Source organism: Macaca fascicularis, chromosome 8, assembly GCF_037993035.2.
Source record: "Macaca fascicularis isolate 582-1 chromosome 8, T2T-MFA8v1.1".
In the NCBI taxonomy this organism is placed as follows: domain Eukaryota; kingdom Metazoa; phylum Chordata; class Mammalia; order Primates; family Cercopithecidae; genus Macaca; species Macaca fascicularis.
This window is the reverse complement of record NC_088382.1, coordinates 81,313,791-81,337,238: the sequence shown is the minus strand read 5'-3', so window position 1 is coordinate 81,337,238 and position 23,448 is coordinate 81,313,791. Positions and strand designations below refer to the sequence as shown.

Below are 23,448 nucleotides of genomic sequence, written 5' to 3'. Positions count from 1 at the left end.
TTAAATAGTACCCTAGAGACATGAAAAATCATTTGATTCCAAAGGTGCCAAACTTGGAAACAGGAAATAGCTCATAACTTGTTTAACATGTTAGGCAAAACACAACAACTTCTCTTTTTCCTAGGTACTAGTAATTTTTTGTTATTGTTCCTTCTTAGAAGAAAATACACCACAAAAGAAGGATATTGACTTATAAGACATTTGATACTCTGCAACAATGCCCTAGTTGGCAAACTGCTAAGATGACTCTAATGCCCAATCCATTAGACATTGTCTTAGAAAAAAGGGATATTTTAAAATGTTGGACCCTGAAAACACATTAATTTTTCATATTTTAAAAATATGTGTTTAAAAACATATCGTTTTAAATTCTATCTATGTTTTAAAATAATGTATATATATATATTCTAACATAGGTATAATTCTCTTTCTCATATTTTGGAGGAGAACTCAGCTCCAACATACCACAATAAAATAAATTCTTAATTTTACTTATAAACGTAAAAGCCTAAAATGGTTTAGAATATGACTGTGTACCTTTTTATTCCCAACTGGTGTTTCATCTGATGATGGAAATAAATATTATAAGGTCCATATAGTAATCTCATTGTGAGGAAACATAAAAGTTTAAACAAAAAGTCACTTTAAAATTTATATGTTAGATGACTCTTATCCAAACCCCAGTGGTAAGAAGAATAGACGGAGACTTCTGAACAGTAATGTGAGTCTCTCTTTCCTATATCTTAACTTTCAGGAGTTCTCTTTTTCTCCAAAGTTTCTTCTTGTAAACATATATAAAAATCTTCTTGCTCTATTATTTTTATTCCTTTTCAATGAGAAAATAATAACATGTTTAATTTAGAAAACCACTTTTAAGGTTCTCCATTGGGAAACATTGTGTCAAGAGGTATAAATCTGTGGTCATACATTTGTAGTGTGTGTAGCTGTCCTGAATATTGATTAAGGATTATATCTCTACACCTGCTCACATAAAATGATGTACATGCTTATTGATATTTTACAGTCATTGCATGTTATTCTTATTCACGTTTTAAGACTTTGGGTTTAAACGTAATTGAGGCAAGTCATACTATATGTATGCACAATACTTCATATCACTCATGTTAACTGAAAATTTTAAGTGCTATTCTCTTCTATTATTACTGTGAATAATTTTGCATTGCCTTTTCTGATTTCAAAAAAAGCTTTTGAAAAAAACTTTTCAGAAGAACAGAGTTCTACTGAATAAACATTGCTTTTTGAATGTTTTGTGCTTACTCATATATGCAAAAATCTTTTATTCTTCCTTGTGTGCTCTGACATAAATACCATGTTGCCCAGAAATTGTTGCTTGAATATTTCTGTGGTCACATTTAGTCGTATTTCTGAGGCCATCAAAGCTGTTATGAGGCTTTTCAGTACTAATCTCCCCATCATTTCAGAAGTATTGCCAGCTCTATTCTCAAACCTTTTAATAAAACAACGAAATTATTTTCCTGCACAAAGGTGTATCTTTCCAGAGCAAAGGATTTCAGTTGCCCATCTAGGGCAGAATGTTTTGATGGACAATCTTTTCATTTATTCTGTGAAATATGAAAGTGACCGTTTGTTTTGTTTTGTAGAAATTGTGTCTTTCCATCACCTTGGAAACAATAGGTAACTAATAATTTGAATAGATGGACGAATAAATAATACAGTTATTTTTAACTTTGTGAATAATTTTGCCTTGCCTTTTGTGATTTAAAAAAAAACTTTTCATAATACCCCACTTCTCAATACCACCACAATAGAAATTAAATTTCGACATGAATTTTGGAGGGGACACATTCAAACCATACTAATTGTGAATATAAATTTATGTATTTTAAAGATAAACTAAATATTCTGAGTATTGTGCATTTTATATTATCCTTTTATGTATTTATTTATTTATCTGAAATGGAGTCTCACTCTGTTGCCCAGGCTGGAGTGCATGGCGCAATCTTGGCTCACTGCAACCTCTGCCTTCCAGATTCAAGCAATTCTCCTGCCTCAGCCTCCTGAGTAGCTGGGATTACAGACATGAACCACCATACCTGACTAATTTTTATATTTTCAGTAGAGACAGGGTTTCACCATGTTGGCTAGACTAGTCTCGAACTCCTGGCCTTGAGCGATTTGCCTGCCTCAGCCTCCTAATGTGCTGGGATTATAGGGGTGAGCTACCACACCTGGCCTCTTCTTCCTTTTAACCAATTTCTTTGACGGTGTGGCCAGTTACAAATCTTGTTTGCATTGTATAAGGAGGTTTCTACTCTATTTGTTTACCTTAATATTATCAACAGCATTTGCATTCTAAATATAATTATATAGAGGCAATAAACATACAGTCTTAAGAGTAACATAATTTAACATTTGTCCTCAATCCTTTCTGAACAAAGTGGGCAGTAGTAAAGTATTATTTAGTGAAAAGATGTTAAATTTAGATATCTGGCATTTGAAAAATAAATGAAATTGTTCTACTCTATCATTTCAAGTTTCTTTGAAGCTTTATATGAGTTCCACATATCATTTTACAATAAGACATATTAGTATTTGTGGAAACTGAGTAAAAAATGATCCTATGTTACTCAGGGGGAAGTTGTAATCTTGGTTTTGAAAATAGACAGTAATGTTCAGAAATGTAATAGGCAATGTCCTACATGTCCTTTGCAAGATCACCAATAGGAAGTGAGTCTGAAAGTAAATTTAAACACAAGGCTTGTAATTTTAGATAAATAGTATGTGTAGAATGCATACTATTATTGAATTTAAAAGAATGATTACTGTAGGTTATAATTTATATTTTATGCTGTCTTCATTTTCTAATAAGTAAGTTGAGGCTTAGAAATCTCAAATTATATTAATAAGTTTATCCCTAAACAAAACTTCGATGATAAATAATTGCTAATGTAGTGTACTCAATACCCACTACCAAGATTCCATAATTATGCCAGCATTACAATGCATTCTAAATATGTTCTGTCTGTATCTATTGGGCCAACTAGGCCCGTTGCATTGCCTGTTGAGTTTGGCTTGGTAGCACCCTTTACCTGTGTAAGTGGCACAGACAGGGAAAACGAGAAAGATGGCTGTTTCTGATGAAGACAATTTAAATGGACTTGCAACTTAGAACGGTACCTCAAGGCAAGAAGGTGAAAGAAACCAGCAATGCACATTTGTCATTAAAGGCGAGCAAGAATGTGGAGGAGAAGCATTAATGTGGCATCAGTAGCTAAAAAGTCAGTGAGTTTTTTAGATACGAAGATTGGGGTGAAATTTGTCACTTACAGGCAAATGGCTATAGGAGAAGTTTGGGAAGGGGCCCACTGAGGAGGAGGGAGGATAGAAGATGTGGAAGAATGCAGTCCTCGGGGAGAGCAGCGCCTGAGGAGGGTAATAGGGTGAGTACTATCTGGAGGAAGATTATTTAGATGTGGTAGTAGAAAGTTGTATGAGTAACTACCTAAAGAAAATCTGTTTAGTGGGTTCTGTTATTATAACGTAGTGGAAATGATCCAAAAAGGCACATTTGATGAATTTGAATCCCAGTTTAGATAGTCATTACTCTCCTTTAGCTTTAACTCTACAGAGGAATGTTTTTTACGCTAAAGAAAACGTGAAGGTGAGAAAGCTCCAAGAAGAGGGAAAACATTTAGGAATGAGGACAACAGGAAAGGAAAGTCAATGAAAGACTGTTGTCTTCAGGAATTCAGCAATGGTCCAAGGGACTGTTTAAAACTGTTCTGTGACAACTGTGGCAGACCAGTAGAAATGGGACACTAGAGAATGTATCGCAGTTAAGATGTACCCTAACATGTATATGTAAATATTTGTGTATATGTGTCCTCTGTGTGTGTGTGAGAGTGAGAGCCAGTGAGCGAGCGAGAGAGAGAGAGAAAAAGCATGTATGTGTTAAGAAATGAACTAAGCATAATGTGTGATTTCAAATGTTAGTATCAGACATAGAAAATTAGACTGGAATTAACCTTAGAGATCTTCTCATCCAGCTTTTTGTGTCATGATACATAAAGCTTTCGTCAGCATTTCACTAGGGTGGTTGTCTACCTACAGCTTAGAGCAATCTAGTGAAAATGAACTCAGGTTTACAAAGCAGTCCATTCTATTGTCTATAGACACATTGGTAATTCTGTAGGGGAACACATTTCTCTCTGTACTTGTGAGATTCATTGCCACAGAACACCACTTTGGCTTCTGAAACTGTGGATGAGAAAACCATGTACCTTTAGTCTAACTCTGTGCCATCTAATACAGTAGCTAGCCACTAGCCATATGTGGCTATTGAACATGTGAAATGTGGTTAGTCCCAAATTGAGATGTTCTGGACATACCAGATTTTGAAGGCTATTGCAAACACAAAAGAGTCTAAAATATCTCATTAATAATTTTGACATTAATTATATGTTGAAATGGTAGTATTTGGGGTATTTTGGATTCAATAAAATATATTACTGAAATTAATTTGACATCTTTGTTACTTTTAAAAATGTGGCTACTAGAAAAATTTCAAATTGATGGCAGTGGCGGGGATGTCCACAGCAGCCGCTGCCATCACGCTGGCTGCAGTGGGGAGGTACAGCCAGTGGTGCCAGGAGTGCTTGTGCAAGCAACAATGGCAGACACTGGTCCTCTGTGCCCCATGTCCCTGAGGCAGCTGACTGTACCACCCCCACTTTCACATGCCTGGGCAGGACCTGCTCCCAGGCCCGGACCCTCCACCACTCTAGACCCCGGCCCCTGTTGCCACTCTCACCCACCACTGCTGCCCGGAGGGCACAGGGCGAAGGCAGAGCTGGGCCTGGGGTGGTACTGCACTCCAGGAGCCAGTGGGAGCCAGGGACAAGGAGGAATCCCCTGGAGCCTGCCACCCTGGGAGCCACTAGGGCCAGGCTGAACTGCCTGCCAGTGGGACAGCAACACAGTTGAGCACAGAGGGGTGAGCAGAGAGGGGCCCAGCGATGGCCTGGAGCCACCATCCCAGGCTGCAAGGAGGCGCAGCTGGGGCCACCTACATACTCCGTAGAGCGGGTGGGAGTCCTGCCCTCCAAGGCACTGAACCTGGGCATCTTTGCACCTCTGTACACTTGGGGGCCTGGGAAGGCTCCCATTCCCCTGCAGACTCAGGGATGGGTGTCTGCTCCCACTGCCTGGCCTCTCCCTGTTCCTGGCACCCACTCCGATCTCGGAGTGGAGTTGGAGATGAGCCCGAGCTGAGCCCGGCTGGGTGTGTGCACACTTGCAGCAGCACTGGCATGCCAGCCTCCTGCCACCTTGGCTTCTTCTGGACTTTGGGCACCAATAAGCATGGTTGGGGAAACCAACTGGTTGCTGAGGACAGCTCAGATACTGGCCCACAGGTGCCCCTTGACTCAAGAAGCCTGGGCACCATGGACAGTGGCAGGAGGCAGACAGGCTCCTGAGCAGAAGGGGTGAGTCCCCATTGAGGGGCCCCACCTTCAGGTCAGGGAGGTCCTAAAGACTAAGGGCTGGCTTCCAGTCCTGAGGACTGGAGTAGGAACTTGTGGTGCCCTTTCTGGGCCCAGCCATGGTCACCCATGAGCCAATCAGCATGCACTTCCTTCCCTCTGAGACCCATAAAAGCCCCAGGCTCAGCCAGAGCTGGACAGAAGATGGGACAACCAGCTGTAGAGAGGAGCTACCCTAGCTGCTGCGACTTGAACACTTGTTGGGATGACCTGTCTGCAGAGAGGAGCTACTCTCTGCTAGGAGCTGAACACTTGATAGGATACCCTGGCTAGGGAATGGAGCTTCCCCCTGAGAGACACTCTGGCTGTATAATAGAGCTACCCCCTGAGAATCTCCTCTGACCCATTCTATCCTCTTCATCTTTCTCACCCTCCACTTGTCTGCATACTTCATTCTTTTTGGTCTCAGCACAAGAACTTGAGATCTCCCAAATAGTGAGGCTAAAAGAGTTGTAACACAAACAGGGCTGAAACATGCCCGTTGCTTGCCACACTGCTGGCAAAAAGAAGGAGAGAAGAGCTGTGGCCCTCCAGGGGGCCCAGACCTGGGAGCTCAGCTCCCCAAGCCAGGGCTGTGATTCTCTCTTTGGGGTCCTGTGGTTCCTGGCATATCCTAGTTTCTGGGTGCTACCACATACCCCGTTGCTAGCTGTGGAAGCTGTTTGCAGTGTGCCTTGTTTGGCCACAGTCTCACAGAGAGCCAGCACCAGTGCCAGCACCTGGAGCTGTGTCCCACCATGGCAGCTGGCATGTTTGACTGTGCAATGTTCAGACCCCACGCTCACTCACACACCCCTTGCTGCTCCATGCCTGACTCCCCTTTGGCAAATATGGAATCCAGGCCGGTAGCATGAGCCAGGCGCAGCCTGCCAGACCAAGTGGGCAGAACAAGCCCAGCAGCCTGAGCAAAACTTGGATGCCTGTTGGGCAGAGGAATCACTGGCCACAAAGGTTTCTGGCCAGAAAAGCAACACCCCAAGAATCCTGCAACAAAATTACATAAAATTACATGAAAACCTCAAGATTATACACTCACATTATATTTCTATTGGACAGTGTTGGTCAACATTATACTTATAACCAATTGCTTTATTTGCATATGCCCTTTTTTCTTCCTTATATCTAGCTTTCACCAGACAAGGCAATTAACAGAAAATATAAACTTTCAAGTTCTTTGATTTCTAGCCAAAGACTTCAAAGGCCCTACAGCTACTTCCCCATTCTCTAGAGACTGTATTATTTAAATCAGTGTTTCCCAAACTTCCAGGATCACCAGCATTGCCTGGGGTGCTTGCTAAAGTTGAGCTGTCTAAGTCTCTCCCATATCTACAGAAACAGCTGCTTCTGGGACAGTCCTATGGCAGCAGTGTTTGGGAAACTTTTCATTAGGGAAGAAGAATCCACAATGGTTTTCCATTTGCATAGGACAAAATGTGCACTTTTTGAAATACTTCACAGCCTGGTTAAATCCTGTCTTCGCATTGTGGTTTCCTTCTCTGCTTCTTCCCACCACTTTCCAGTCATGACAACCTGCTCATTAGGTTCTTTCTTGCTTTGGGTTGAATTAGTTTCTCCACCTGTCTGAAATGCCTCCTCCTGGCTCTTCTAAGCCTGATGGGTTCTAACTTTGTTACTGGCCCTTGTAAGAAGCTTGCCTTCATATTCTCCCCGCTCCAGACAAAGATAAGTGCTCTCTACTCCTTTATAGTATTTTTCCTCTAGAAAGGAACACAATCCAGGCTGCACATTCGAATCACCTGAAACTTTTAAAACTGATGCTCAGGTTACTTCCCTAGAATTTTGAGTTGCTTGGTCTGTGGCAGGCCATGGCTGTTAAAATTTTTCTTTTCAACCTTCTCAGGATACCAGTATTGAGAATCACATTTGGTGATTTGAGCACAGTCTTATTTCAGAAATTTATCACAAATTATTATAATTACTTGTTTACACAGATCTCTTCATCTTAGATTGAGCACCTGGAGAATGTGAACAATGTCTTCTGTATCACAAATGCTGGAGGTGCAAAAAATGTTCAAATGCTTTTTCAGTGAAGAGTTTAAGGAACTTCTCTTGGTGTGAGTTGATGAGTGGATGACAGAGGTAACAAAGGAATATGTGAAGAAAATTACTTAAATCAATTTTGAAAATTTCGAGGCAAATTACTAAGATACTTTACACATTTCTCTGACATAACCTTGGACTTCTCCCCACATTCTCCTGTGCTCATTATTGGCATGCCCCTTGGCATCATCTTTATCCATTAAGTGGAATTTGCTGGAGGAATCTCAAAAATCTTGTAGAAGTTGACTGCAGCCAAACTTTTATATGCGGTTCTCACTTCCATAACTTTAATTTTTGTTTCAATTCCTGCAAAGCCTGTACCTAACTGGATTCTTTTCTCCTCGCTTCATGGCTATACTGGCTTTCAAAACACCTCCAGTTGTTTTGCCTTTAAGTTTCGGTGCAATGGGCTATTTAACCTTCCAAACTGGCTGCACTGACCTTCATTCTCTTCATAAACATAAACCTCTGAAAGATCTATGAAAGTGCCTTGCTTCTCTTGTCTCCATGTTAATCAAGGTCTACATAAGCTTCTTACTTATACTTTTATTTTTTATTTTTTGAGACGGAGTCTCGCTGTGTCTCCCAGGCTGGAGTGCAGTGGCGTGATCTCGGCTCACTGCAAGCTCCGCCTCCCGGGTTCACGCCATTCTCCCGCCTCAGCCTCCCAAGTAGCTGGAACTACAGGCGCCCGCCACCACGCCCGGCTAGTTTTTTTGTATTTTTAGTAGAGACGGGGTTTCACCATGTTAGCCAGGATAGTCTCGATCTCCTGACCTCGTGATCCACCCGCCTCGGCCTCCCAAAGTGCTGGGATTACAGGCTTGAGCCACCACACCCGGCCTTATACTTTTATTTTTGCTATTTATTTTAAATGAATTTTTCTTAGCATTATATGCTTTTTCAAATGTAAAATATTCTCTTTTCTGAGAGATTTTTTCTTTCTCCCTTTTTATTGTTTTCTCTATGCTTATGTTAAATTCTATACTGTTCATCATACTCTGAGAGTAAAAATTAGTTATGTGTTTTTTATTTGTCCTTGCAACACTGCTCTTAACATATTATATGTTCCTGGACCCAAATCCTCATGTCTTCAATTATTATTTGCATACCCAATATCTGTTCTTTTTAGTAAATAAATTAATATTTCAATTAAGCTCATTTTCCAATTTTGTGAGTATATGCTAGATTATCAGCATATGAATTTAGAAATTGAACTTTAACAGATTAGGAGCCTGTAATTAAGATGAAAAGTGAGTCAAACTCAAGTCCACAACTTAACATAAAGTAGCCTTAATGCATATACTAATTCTTGATGAAATGATCTCTTGTGAGTTGATATTGGAAGACTAAAAACTTCATAAATCAGAAAAGGTAATTAATGAAGATATGTTCATTTCACCAACTGACAGGTTTTCAGAAGAGGAACCACATAATTATGACCTTCTCTGGTAAAGATAAAGATATGTAAAGATAGTTTTAAAGAAGAATCTTAATTATAAGGATAATAAATAAGAAAACTTGAAAAAAACAAAAATAATTCCCCATAAACCCATAACCAGATTGGTGTTTCATATATTTCATATATTTCTTTCTGGCATTGTGTGTGTACATGTATAATTTACAAATTTGTCTCATATCATAGATAGTTTCATATTCTGCTCTTATTCTTTACTTTATGATATTTTCTCCAATAATTAGTTTCTGAAGATATAATTTTAAATGACAATATAATATTTAATCCATTCACACAAAGTTTTTAAAAATATTCTTCCACTGTTTAAATATTCTGGTTGTTCCATATTTGTGCTTCTATACTTATTGCTGTGATGATGAACACGTGTACATTAGGAATTATTCCAGAAGTGTGGTTAGTAGGTCCAAAATCATGTAACCTTTGAAAGCCTATTCATACGTAGTGCCAAATCATATTCCAGGACAATTTATCAGTTTATATTCCCATCAGCATTGCATAAAAATATTTATAATTACACTGTACCTTCATCAACATTCAAAATATGGTCTGAATCCTCAATTTAATGGGTGATAAATAGTATAGTTGTGTGCATTTCTCTGACAATTAATGTGAATGAATGTTTATTCCTGTTTACTAGCTGTTTGCATTTCTTCTTTTGCATGTTTTTATTAGTTCATAATCTTTGCTTAATTGTGAAGTCATTTTACAGAAGTTAAAAGCATTATAGAAATGTAATTCCATTTTAGCCTATGCATTTATGATTATAATTTTGGCTAATTCCAGTATCCACAGATTGCAGTCTCTTTCCTGGTAAGGTCATCCGTGGGTCTCTTTCTTATTCCCTTTTTATATATGGGAATACCTCATTTTATTGCACCTGCTTTATTGTGCTTTGCAGATAGTGCAGTTTTTATGAATAGAAGGTTCGTGGCAAGCCTGCCTCAAGCTAGTCTATTGGTGCCATTTTCCCAACAGCACATGCTCACTTTGTGTCTCAGTGTCACATTTTGTTAATTCTTCTGATATTTCAATCATTTTCATAATTACTGTATCTGTTATGATAATCTGTAATTTTTGATCTCTGATTTTAAAGGTTCCGGGGCGCCACAAACCATACCCATGTAAGACGATGAACTTAATTGATCAATGTATGTGTTCCAACTACTCCACTTACCACCTGCTCTCCCATTCTCCTTGCTTTCCTCAGGCCTCCCTATTCCCTGAGACACAACAATATTCAAATTAGGTCAGTTAATAACCCTACAATGGCCTCAAAGTGTTCCACTGAAAGGATAGGCACAAGCCTTTCACTTTAAATCAAAAGCTAGGAAATGATTAAGTTTAATGAGAAAGGCATGTTGAAAACTAAGACAGGCCAAAAGTAGGCCTCTTGTGCCAAATGGTTAGCCAAGTTGTTAATTCAAAAGAAAAGTCCTTGAAGTGAATTACAAGTGTTACTTCAGTGAATACATGAATGATAAGAAAACAAAACAGCCTATTGCTGATATGGAGAAAGTTGTAGTGGTCGGGGTAGAAAATCAAACTAGCTACAGCATCCCCTTAAGCCAAAGCCTAATCTAGAGCAAGGCCCTAACTCTCTTCACTTATCTGAAGACTGGCAGAGGTGAGGAAACTGGAGAAGAAAAGTTTAAAGCTAACAGAGGTTGGTTCCTGAGGTTAACATAAAAGTGTAGGGTGAAACAAACACTCAGTAGAAGCTGCAGCAAGTTTCCAGAACTTCTGCAGCAAGTTTCCAGAAGATCTAGGCTAAGATCGTTGATGAAGGTGCCTACACTAAACAAGAGTTTCAATATAAACAAAAGTCTTCCTGTGGAAGAAGATACCATCCAAGACTTTCACAGCTAAAGAGAAGTCAATGCCTGGTTTCAAAGCTTCAAAGGTCAGGCAGTCTCTCTCGTTAGGGGCTGATGCAGCCGGTGAGTTTAAGTTGAATCCATTGTTCTTTTCCAATTCTGAAAATCTTAGGGCTCTCAAGGATGACACTAAATCTGCTCTGCCTGTGCTTGCTATAAATGAAACAATAAGGCCTAGATGATAAAACACCTGTCTACAGCATGGCTTATTAAATATTTTAAGCCCAGTGTTGAGACCTACTGCTCAGGAAAAAAGATTCCCTTTTTCTAAAACAAAAATTACTCTTCATTGAAATGCTCCTAGTCATTCAGGAGCTCTGGTGGAGATGTACAAGGAGATTACTGTTGTTTTCATGCCTGCCAACACAGTTTCCATTCTGCAGCCCATGGATCAAGGAGTAATTTCAACTTTCAAGTCTTGTTATTGGCTGAATGCACCAAGTGTCAGTTTCAGTTGTGGGAACTGATTTTGTTACAATGTTGTTTCACTGCAGGAGCCATATATTGAAGACAATGTCTGGAAGCTTCCACTTTGTAATTGTTGGCCACCATGATAATCCAGTTTTTGAAATGGAGTTTTTTTTCCCAGCTGGGAAAGTAGAATCCAAAGGCAACCATCGTTACCCATAGCTCATGCTGTTTGCAACCTCATAGATAACATGTGGGTGTCGAAGAACATGCACTTGAAAACTGTGGACAAGTGCAACAAGTGTTTTCTGTCGGCATTCGTAACTCCAGGGCACATAACATTTTTAATTATGCTTTATGACATATGGCAAGAAGATGGCATAAATAACTACTTTACTGATGTTTAGCATTTACACATAAAGTTTGCAATGAATCCATTTTATGAACCCAGTTCTCCTATTTGTTCATGTGCATTTGACAGAAAAGTTCAGTTTCTTGGGAAAGGAAACACTTTTTAAGCTGAATGTAGAAAAATTCTAAAACAAATGATAACACCTCAATGGAGTATACTGAGGAATGTGAACATTGTAAGTAACTTGATTAAATATCTTGGAAAAAATTTTTAAAAACTATTTTTCATAAGGCTTTAGCTGCCATAGATAATGATTCCTCTGATGGATCTAGGGAAAGTACATTGAAAACCATCTGGACAGCATTCACTATTCTAGATGCCATTAAGAATATTTGTGATTCCTAGGAGATCAAAATATAAACATTAACAGGAGTTTGGAAAAAGCTGATTCCAGCCCTACATGGGTAAGCTGGAGGAGTTCAAGACTTCAGTGGAGGAAGTAACTGCGAATGTGGTGGAAATAGCAAGAGAAGTAGAATTAGAGTGGATCCTCAAAATGTGACTGAGTTGCTACAATCTTATGATAAAATTTGAACAAATGAGGAGTTGTTTCCTTTGGATGAGCCAAGAAAGTGGTTTCTTGAGAGGGAATCCACTCCTACTGAAGATGCCATGAACATTATTGAAATGACAGCAAAGTACTTAGAATATTACATCAGCTTAGTTGAGAAAAACAGAGGCAGGGTTTGAGAAGATTGTCCTTAATTTTGCGAGAAGTCCTACTGTGCATGAAAGGCTCTTAAATACAAAAAATTAGCCAGACATGGTGGCATGCGCCTGTAGTCCCAGCTACTTGGGAGGCTGAGGCAGAATTGTTTGAACCTGGAAGGTGTAGGTTGCAGTGAGCCAAGATCACACCACTGCACTCCAGCCTGGGTAACACAGCGAGACTCCATTTCTAATAAAAAGACTCTTAAATGGCTTTGCATTCCATGCTACAGAGAAATATTTTTGAAAGAAAGAGTCAATTGATCAATTGATGTGGCAAATTTTATTGTTGTCTTATTTTAAGGAATTGCCACAGACACCCAACCTTCAGCAACCTCCACCCTGCTCAGTCAGTAGCCATCAACATTGAGGCAGGACTTTTCACAACCAAAAGACTTGCTGAATGATCAGATAATTATTTGCACTTTTTAGAAATAAAGTATTTTTAATTGAGGTATGTCCACTGTGTTATTAGACATAATGCTTTTACAGACTTAATAGACTATAGTGTTAACTTTTATAAGCACTGGGAAGCAAAAAAATTTGTGTGACTTACTTTATTGCAATATTCACATTAATTGCTGTGATCTGGAATCAAATTTTCACTATTTCTGAAATATGCCTGTATTAGCATTCAGTGGTGATGAATTATCACAACTTAATACAATTAGATAGAACTTTTAAAATAAACATGAACTGCACAAAACAGATCAATCTGAAAAGCTTAGAGGTGCAGACAACTAGGGATGGTTTAGAATAAATGCTGTTCTACTGTGTGGTAATGTCAGTCATTGTGAAGTAAGTAGCACTAGTGAAAAGATGAGATGTCTGAGATTCCTGGAGCATACATGAAGAAGGCTTTTGAAGTGGTAGTTCTGGCCTTTTGCAGACTTTACCAATGCCTATATTTCAGACTTTTAAAAAAATAGATTAGGAGTGGTGATAGGTAGCCATTTAGTAGAAGTCTAAGGCAAGATGTATTTGGATTGATTAAAAGTTGAGAAAGCTAAGGACCCTAAAGAGGAGGAAGGTCTGGGATGGGTGATAAAAGATAAAGAGGGTTATTATCTTTTTTGATGGAGGGAGCATAAAAGTTGGGCCCATCACTGATTTTACATGTGTGTATGTATGTGTGTGTGTGTGTGTGTGTATATATATATATATATAAAAATTATCAATAATGAGGTTTCAGAGCATGACAGCTCTACTAACTTCAAAGCAATGTAGGAGCTACTTGGCATTTTTTTGTTTTGCTGGACAAATAGTGGTTGCTCAGTGCCTGTTCATTGAGATTGCAGGATAACTAAGCTGCTACTTTAAGATAAGCCACAAGTAATATGGGCAGGAGCATTTTATAAAGACCTAGTAAAGTATAATGTGAAATATTTTAGCATTGCTTTCAAGTTCTGAAAGTCTCAGGCAAATAGACAGTAATGCTAAGATCAATCATAACTGCAATCGTTCACTGTGAACCTAATGGCCAAAGACAGGCAGATCTGAGTGGCAAAGGTGCAACCAGAAATAACTACCAATCCTAAAAATAGCAGCTGTTGCAATAATTCAAAAGATGGTTTTTAACATCTTTGCTGACTGTGAATTGCTGTTCATTTGTCTTCTTATTGAAATTTGCAGCTTAACAGGAAATACAGAGAAAAATTTTATCATCATGTGTTTCAATAGTGGATTTTCTTGAGGCAGTGGATATTATGGTTGTAATAGTCCGTTTTCACACTGCTATAAAGATACTACTCAGGATTGGGTGATTTTAAACAGAGGAGATTTAATTGACTCACAGTTCTGCATGGCTGCCAGGGGGTGGGGCTCAGGAAACTTACATGGCAGAGGGGAAGCAGTCACTTTCTTCACAAGGCAGCAGGAGAGAGTGTGAACCTGTGAAGAAGGAACTGTCAAACACTCATAAAACCATCAGGCCTCATGAGCACTCACTCACTATCATGAGAACATCGTGGGGGAAACCACCCCTATGATCCAATTACCTCCCACCAGGACCCGCCCTCGACACCTGGGGATTATGGAGATTACAATTAAAGATAGATTTGGGTGGGAACACAACCAAAGCATATCAATGGTGTTTTAAAAATTATTTGAACTTGAGGGCATGTGAATGTTTAATAAATAATATTGCAAAATATGTATTTAAATGTTTCATACAGTTCTGAAGACTTTTCAGAAATAAAGCCAAATGTTTTAAAAATATATATATTTACCAAGTCCTTATGTCTGAAACTGGTATACTTCAGGCTTCTTTGTTTCAGTCAATTGTAGTCTCCTAATTTATTATTCTAGAGAAGAAGTGAGCAAAATGAGAGTAGAAAGGAGGTTATGATGTAAGATGAAGGCCTGTATAACTCATACCTTTGTTAATTTATAAAAAGTTTAGAATGGGCCAGGCACAGTGGCTCACGCCTGTAATCCCAGCACTTTGGGAGGCCAAGGTGGGTGGATCACGAGGTCAGGAGATTGAGACCATCCTGGCTAACATGGTGAAACCCCATATCTACTAAAAATACAAAAAATTAGCTGGGCGTGGTGGCAGGCACCTGTAGTCCCAGCTACTCGGGAGGCTGAGGCAGAAGAATGGCGTGAACCTGGGAGGCGGAGCTTGCAGTGAGCTGAGATCCAGCCACTGCACTCCAGCCTGGGCGACAGAGTGAGACTCCGTCTCAAAAAAAAAAAAAAAAAAAAAAAAAAAAAAAAAAAAAAAAAAAGTTTAGAATGATTTGTGAAGACAACACAAATCAAAGTCCCAATATGAAATACACATCTAGGAAGTGAGATCCTAAATATTATTAATAACATTACTTAAAAAAAATCAGTTCCTATTGCTTACATTCTTACTGTCATTAGGTATCAAGCCAGACAAAAATGTTATTTTATCTTCAGCATAGACTAAGGGTAAGTCTACTTTTGCATTTTACTTAACTGATAGTTTTTATTTAAAATAATAAAATAATTATTGGATAGTCTTTGATTATCTGTTACTCTAAAGTCTCCACTTCAGCTACCAATTTCAACTTCTATTAAATCACTAGTGAAAGTATAAAATCCAATCTCTTTGCTAGCAAAAGTCATTTAGTATAGTAATAGTAGTAAAAGAGGTAATATGGAATGGGATTTTTAAAATGAACGAGGATGGATGATGAAGGTAAATTTTTTAACAGCTGAACTCAGCTAAACTCTGGAAGCAGATTCAAAATTTCTCAAAGCACACATACACACTAAAAAATAACATAACATAACATAACGTAAAGCAATGCAAAAGGTATTCTACTAGTGGCAATGTAAAAAAATTGGGCAAATTATCTTGTGAAAACTCAGAGGGTTTTTTGATAGGGTCTGATTTGAGTTCCACTTCTCTCCAATTTCACACATGGTTTGAATTAACGTCTCTAGCTGTTGGAAAAAAATATTACATTTTAGGATTGCATTTAAAAGTGCATAGTTTCCACAAATAGGTTGGTAATGGCCATCTTGGGGAATATTTTTCTAAAGATAGTTTTAATATCACTACCTCCCACAAAGTGAAATCTGGTTGATGGTGTAGACAGTTCAAATCCAACATCAATGGTTAGGGGTATAGTCCCTTTATACATTTATAAGTTCAGATATAAAATTCTGGCTAATTCTAACCCCTCAGTGTAGGTCTGGTGCTGTATCAAATACCTGCTGTATGCAAGAAGCACATACAGATGCCCAGTCACTCAGTACCAAGTTAGTGCTCCTCTTGTCCTGGTACCAAATCGTTCCAACCTAAGATCAGGCCTGAGTGGCAGCACCTCCTGTCCTTACATTTTAATTTCACTTAGTTGACTAAATCTTCAATACTGTGTGCTACATTTTTAGTGCCAAAATCTATCCACTTAACACCTTTCTAGGTCACCATTTCTGCCCCCTTTCAATCTATGGTCTTGTGTTCTGTTCCTGCCAAACAATAACTTCATTCGTGGTTCCGCTTTCTGAAAGCCCTAGAATGAGTCTTCTTGTTGCTGTCTTTTCTATATCCGTGTCCCCACATGTCTTTCCTTAGAAGAGTGAGTGCCTACTTTTACTCACGTTAAGATTCAGTCCTGACTTATCCTGGTCATGAACCATTTTTGCTTTGTTAGAAAGGAATATTGGGTCTTGTTTTCCAGCTTTGAGAAGAACTCATTTTATGTACACAGGTCACCTAAGTTGCAGTAAATTAATTTGATGGAGGTTATCTGCGCATAGGTGTAGAATAAACACAAATATGATTTATACTTCTTCTTAGGAACAAATGCCTATAGCAAACCAACCATTCACTCAGTCGCTAGATCTTTATAGGAAACAGTGTTGTCACATATGCAGGAATCCAGATCACAGAAGCTTTTGAACTCAAATTACTGTGTGTCTGGCCTTTCTATAGAAAACAAATGGTTAAGTTCATTGGTGTTTGTAGAAATGCTTTAGAAAGCTGTCTGCTTACTCACTAACACTTTAGCTTTCCTGATGTTCTTTAAAATTCTGGTTTGCATAAGGGCAAAACTTAAATTAGATGTTAAAATATCTTCTACCAAGGGTATCAGAACTTGGAGGCTTTAAGGGTGGACTCAACTGGGCTTATAGTAATATCATTCAGTGGCATGTCAGGGCAAACACTAAATATGCAAGGCCAGTGTAACATGGGGAGTGGGTGTGAGAGAATTATTCTTGGAAATGTGAGTTTTCTTTGAATCAGTGTTATAGAGGCCTGTGTATAGTCATTGTGCTCTTGCAGATGCAGATTAGGTATTAAAAATAATTCTGCCCATAATCCCAGCACTTTGGGAGGTCAAGGAGGGTGGATCACTTGAGGCCAGGCATTCAAGACCAGCCTGTCCAACATGACGAAACCCTGTCTCTACTGAAAATACAAAAGTTAGCCAGGCATGATGGCACGTGCTTTACCTGGGTGGCTAAGGCACGAGAATTGCTTGAATCTGGGAGGCAGAGGTTGCAGTGAGTCAAGACTGTGCCACTGCACTCCAGCCTGGGCAACAGAGCAAGACTATCCAAAAAAAAAAAAAAATCAATTTTCTTCAAATCCCGGAAATCCAAATCTGTCTCTGCCATAGATTTTTTCCAGCTAGACATTGTAGAACGTTGACCAATCATCCCACTCCACATAATATTGGGATATTGGGGTGGAGGGATGCTGGGTTATTCATCATTATCTTTCTATCCTGGACCATTTTCTCAAAGGTGTTTTAATACCTAGCCATGACATTCTTCTGTTGTTTTTTTCTGTGTGGGTGGCAGAGTCTACTATAAGTAGTTTTTCTAAAATAGTCTTGTTGATAGCCAGTTTGTTGGTAATATTTGCTGTATGGTGTATTAATTCTCATCAGTTGAGAATATGTAATAGAGTCCCCTGTAATGGTTCTCATTTTGTTATGAGTGTAACTAATGGGAAAATAAAAAGTGATCTGTAATACACATAAATAAAAGTACTTCAGAGATAAAGTATTATGACTTCAGTATTGACCAGGACATGATAAATAGGGGACACATGTTCCCACTCTTGTGTATTAACTCTGTGATTTTGGTCAAGTAAGCTCAAGAATCTCAGTTTGCTTGTTTGTAAATCATGATGGTAGTAACATCAACACATAGTGATATTATAAAGACTAATTGAGTTAATGCATTATGAAACCCATAGCAAAGTACCTGCCATAATACCTAATATTCATGCTCAATATAACATAAATTGAGAATCTGCAAATGCAGAAGTTTTGATGGATGCCAGAAAAAAATTTGACTTTCAGAATCAATATAACTCTCTGTTAATTGATCCACATTATATTATAGTCATCCTGAGATAAAGAGGCAGAATCAGAAACTGCCTACAGCTTATGGATTTCTGAGTTACAGGCTGAGATAATTTCTGGTTCAACTTGGAGAAGGGCACATGCATTAATGTTATGATAGCATATACAAACAAGAAAATAAGATTCCATTATCTGGGAATCTTGTTTTCTAAGAAGCAGTTCACTTGCCTACAGATTCAAATGTCTTCAAAAGAAAAGATCCATTTCCCACAGGACCCATTGATTAATGGTTCAGTCCAGTCCTCAGAGAACTATTGGAAGAATTAAAACAGATGTTATGGGTGAAGAGTTTAGTGCATTGCCTTACTTGTACTAAGAACTAAATAACTATTAACTATTAGTTTATCTAACTTTGTCCTTATTCACAACTTATAGGTGGGATATAATCTTAGTCTGCTTAGGCTATTATAACAAAATACCATAAATAGGTGGCTTAAACAGCAGAAATTTATTTCTGACAGTTCTGGGAGCTGGCAAGTTCAAGATCAAGGTGTAGGCAGATTGGCTTCTGGTGAGGGCCTGCTTCTGTGCTTGTAGATAGCTGTCTTCTCACTTTATCCTCCCATGGCCTTTCCTAGGTGTGCGCTCCCAGAAAGAGAAATATCTCATGTCTCTTTTTCTTTTTTATAAGCAAATTAATTCCATAATGAGGGCCCTGACCTCATGACCTAATCTAATTACTTCCCAAATACCCCACTTCTAAATACCATTGCACTAATTGAGTAGAGAAATTGAGAGTCTGACTGCTCATTAAGCACAACTCTACTCACCATACTTCCTTTAGTACCTGTAGGTGCTTGGCGAATGTTTGTGGAATGAATGAATGAGTAGTCTTGCAACTGAGTTAATACCATTAGGAGAAGGACTGACCCAGACCATTAAGCTTTACAACTCTGCTTCCATGCTGCTAACACCAGAATGAATGGTAAGCCAAATAATGCCATGAATGGTGGAAATTATGGAGGAGGCCAATGAGTGTTTATTGAATGAATTAATTGGAAAATGTGAATCTACCCTAAAGTACAGGCCCCAGAATTATGCTCAGACATTTAACAGTTCTCAGGGTGTTTCCTGGGACACCAGCTGATTGTACAACATCCTAACTGGTGCATAACGGTCAAACCCCAGCTTATAACTGCAACTCCCGTTTCTTTCCATACCCCCTTTACCACCACCCCCCACCTCCAACTTATAGTGACTGGGGAACTACCTGATTCCAATCCTTCCCACTGGAAACCAAACAAACTCAATGAGTCAAGCAGCAAATTACAATGGATCAGGGACCTTGATAGATGGTACTGAGTAAGAGTTATGGCTAGGTGTTCAAGCATTTTGGGTTCTAGTCCCAGCTTTGGTGCCACCTCATCTTGTAAGCAGGAAAAAAGGTGTTAACCTTTCTGAGATTCAGCTTTACAGAATCATCTGGGCCTTTACTGGCCTCGGTGGTTCAGTGACTGAATAGAGCCCCCCATATCAAAATCTCTGACCTCATATTTGGGTCCCTTCTTGGCTTGCTCCTTGCTACCTGATGGTAGGTATCCTGGCTGCTCAAGTTCTGGTGTAACCTGACTGCTTGAGTTGCACTTGCTGCCTGCTCTGGCCAATTCTTATCTCAGGATTTTTCTCCCAGATACCAGATCTATGAACTGCTGTGACCTGTCAGATCCACAAAGACATTCTCAAAACCTCCATACACAGATTTGGCACCTGGAAGTTTTGCTACCTTGCCATCTAAGCAGCAGCTGGAGATCTATCTCCTGATCTTCTCTGTCTTCCTGGAGCTTTTCACTGTAGCATTGCTGGTCTCAGTCGGGTTCTTGTATGTGCCATGGTTACTCCGGCTTCTCCGGGGCCCTCCACTTGGATGCTTCTTCCTTTCTCTCCATCTGCACACACTCTCCACATTCCAAGCATCACTGTAACCCTCACATGTTTCATGAAAGCATCACCTATCATTTCGTCTGCACTGGTCAACCCTGACAGCACTTTCTGCCTGTACCACTCAGTGTAATCTTATTAAATATTTAAAGTATCTGTAATTCTTCCATGAAATACAATGATCCTTAGGGACAAGAATTGTAACTTGTGCCTTTCTTCAGTGTCCAGCACAATGTTATGTATAAGGTAGTAGGTATTTGAATTTATTTACTTCATTATTTATTTAGGTTATTTATTATATATAAATGTATTGCATACAATAATTAATTCACTGAAGACCATTTCATTGTGATCAAGTTAGTTGGTTATCATTCTGTATTCGATGTATTTGTTTTCTTGTCTTCCAAAGGTCATTCCTAGCACATCAGAGTAATTGCAAAATTCTCTTGTTCTTGGGAAAGAAAATATAAATTAAAGGCAATTTTATTCTATTTCTGTTTATTGTTTTTGGGTGAGAATTAGCAAGATGGTAAGGAAATCATCTAGGACTTATAAGTCCTTGGAGATTTGGGAGGTCACTTCTTGATATCCTGGAGTACCCGAAGAAGTTTTCAGTGGTTTCTAGAACTCTTCATGCATGACCCATTCAGAATAGATGTTTTGTCAAGGTTGTTTCAGATCCCTGATTTAAATATTTTTAATGTGCCACAAATTTTAAATATCCCCAAGTAATCATTCTTTAATACCTTGATTCTCAAATTCAATGTCATATTCCTCTTGGTTTTATTATCTATCAAAAGTTGTTTTTCCAACTGCTTGTCTCTTGGTATAGAACTCCTTTGTCATTATTTTTTCAATATGTAATCTCTTCAGATCATCTGGTACATTTTGTCAACAGTCATTCAATTTCCATTTTCTAGCCCTGTGGACTAGGTGGTGTATATATATAATTTTACCTCATTTTTCACTAACTTTCCAATAAAATTTATTGGACTTTTGTTAAACTGGACTAGTTTAATTTGTTTGTCTTCTAAATATGCTCAGCATCTCTATTTTAAAGCATGATTTACCTTAACGTTAAATTTCTTTTATAAAGTAATAATAATAATATACCAGATGAAATGCCTATACAATATTAAGCTCTGTACATGTCAAATAATGCATATGACATTATTTAATCCCACAGAAAACCTAAGAGCTATGTGTAACCTGACACATTTAAGAGATGGACAAAACCGAGGCTGATCCTTGGGATCCTAGTCATAAAGAGGGCATCAGGAAAAACTAGAATTTGAACTCTCCTCTTTCTAACACAGTACATTGATTTTTCAGCAAAGGAGATAAATAATGAAAATAATTACTTGAATCTGCCATGAATGAATTTTTAAAAAATTGTGCCAAGAGTGAAACCGTTGAAAAATAAAAGAAATTCTGACTTAAATTAGAGCTTTTCTTCAAGCTAATGGACAAAAAAATGAAAAATTTGGTGGCTTAATATATACACATACTTTTATATAGATGGTTATATGTAAGCACACTATGTATATCTATAAAAGATATATATATATATATATATAAACAAGATGGATATATATATATCCACACACACACCTGGAACTAAGAATAATACACACACACACACACACACACACACACACACACACACACACACACCTGGAACTAAGAATAATATAAAATCATGCATGTCCTAGTTAGAATTATAATACCCAGGAATGCAGTAAAGATGAAATATAAATGTCTCTAGCATCATCAAACTGTTTATTGAAATAGTTTACAAAAAGGAAATAACATCATTCATTTTAAAGTCCCCCTAATGAGAGACACTGTGCTTGAAGCAGGATGACCTTTCCTTTATTAGTGTGAATTTACCTTCCAGGCAAACATTTTTCAATCAACACTAATTTGCATATAATTTATCAAGAGAGAAGAAGTGCAAAATAATTTTGTTTAAAGATTTCTCTTTGTTTTAAGTGTCATTAGCAGTTCTGACTAATCCGATTTTTACAATCTCATCAGGCGCTTTTAGAAAATCTCTCTGAACTCATCTGGAGGATGCATTTATTCCTAAGTGTCCTATATTGCATTACAGCACAGCGGAGAGGCGCAGTCCGCTGCAGATGTTTATGTGAAATGCAGTTAACACTCTGCCAATTTAGTTTTTATAGGGACACAATCAATTTTTATTCATTTAAAAACCAGAATGCTTTCTTTTATTGTGTGCAGCCTCTCCTGATTATACAGCTAAACAAATTATTTCTCTGTTTGTACTAAATGGTACTATTGCGGAAAGGCAATGGCATGGTATAAGTATACCATATATACATCAGGCAAGTAAATAATGGTTCTCTCTTAGGGTATGTTCCTTGGAATGGGTTATTTGAGCCAATTTTTTTTAGTTTTACTTACTGTAAATACACATAAATGGAATGTGAATCTTGCACTGGGTAGTCAATGGGATGTGCTATCTGATTTTGCATTTTAATAGAGTTTTATAGTTTATAGGTGACTTTTATGTATATTATGTCATATCATTTAAGATGCTTAGGTTCTATTGTTCAGACTTTGGAATATTGAGGTCTTTCCATTGTTCTTCAAAAAGATTCCTGTAGCACTATAGGTTCATTGTGCTATAATTTTAAAATGCATCATTGAATGTCAGTATTCTTTTTTTTTTTTTTTTTTTTTTGAGACGGAGTCTCACGCTGTTGCCCAGGCTGGAGTGCAGTGGCGCGATCTCGGCTCACTGCAAGCTCCGCCTCCTGGGTTCACGCCATTCTCCTGCCTCAGCCTCCTGAGTAGCTAGGACTACAGGCGCCCGCCACCGCGCCCGGCTAATTTTTTTTTGTATTTTTAGTAGAGACGGGGTTTCACTGTGGTCTCGATCTCCTGACCTTGTGATCCGCCCGCCTCGGCCTCCCAAAGTGCTGGGATTACAGGCTTGAGCCACCGCGCCCGGCCGAATGTCAGTGTTCTTGACAATATGTAGCAAAATATTTAAAGGACCAAAATTAAAATGATATTGGTGATAGAGGAGAAATACATTTGTATATTTAAATCCTTTAAAATTCATCATGTTCAAGTTTAATGGACACTCATAACAATGGAGTGGAGAGAGATTACCAAAATTGGCATTGTAGACCACCATCCTTATCAGACTCTTAGTATATTTGAATCCATGCAACGTTGAAGTGGGTTGAATATTACCAAGAGAAGGCTCTGGATCAGGACATTTTCT

The 23,448-nt window shown here is 38.3% G+C and overlaps 1 protein-coding gene and 1 pseudogene across 8 annotated transcripts in view; both read left to right on the top strand.

Moving 5' to 3' along the window:
- The window catches only part of EYA1 (EYA transcriptional coactivator and phosphatase 1), a 336,777-nt gene that overhangs the window by 80,153 nt on the left and 233,176 nt on the right, over positions 1 to 23,448 (top strand). The gene's annotated exons all lie outside the window — the stretch shown is intronic.
- Positions 11,451 to 11,863, top strand: LOC135964866 (trafficking protein particle complex subunit 2-like; annotated as a pseudogene).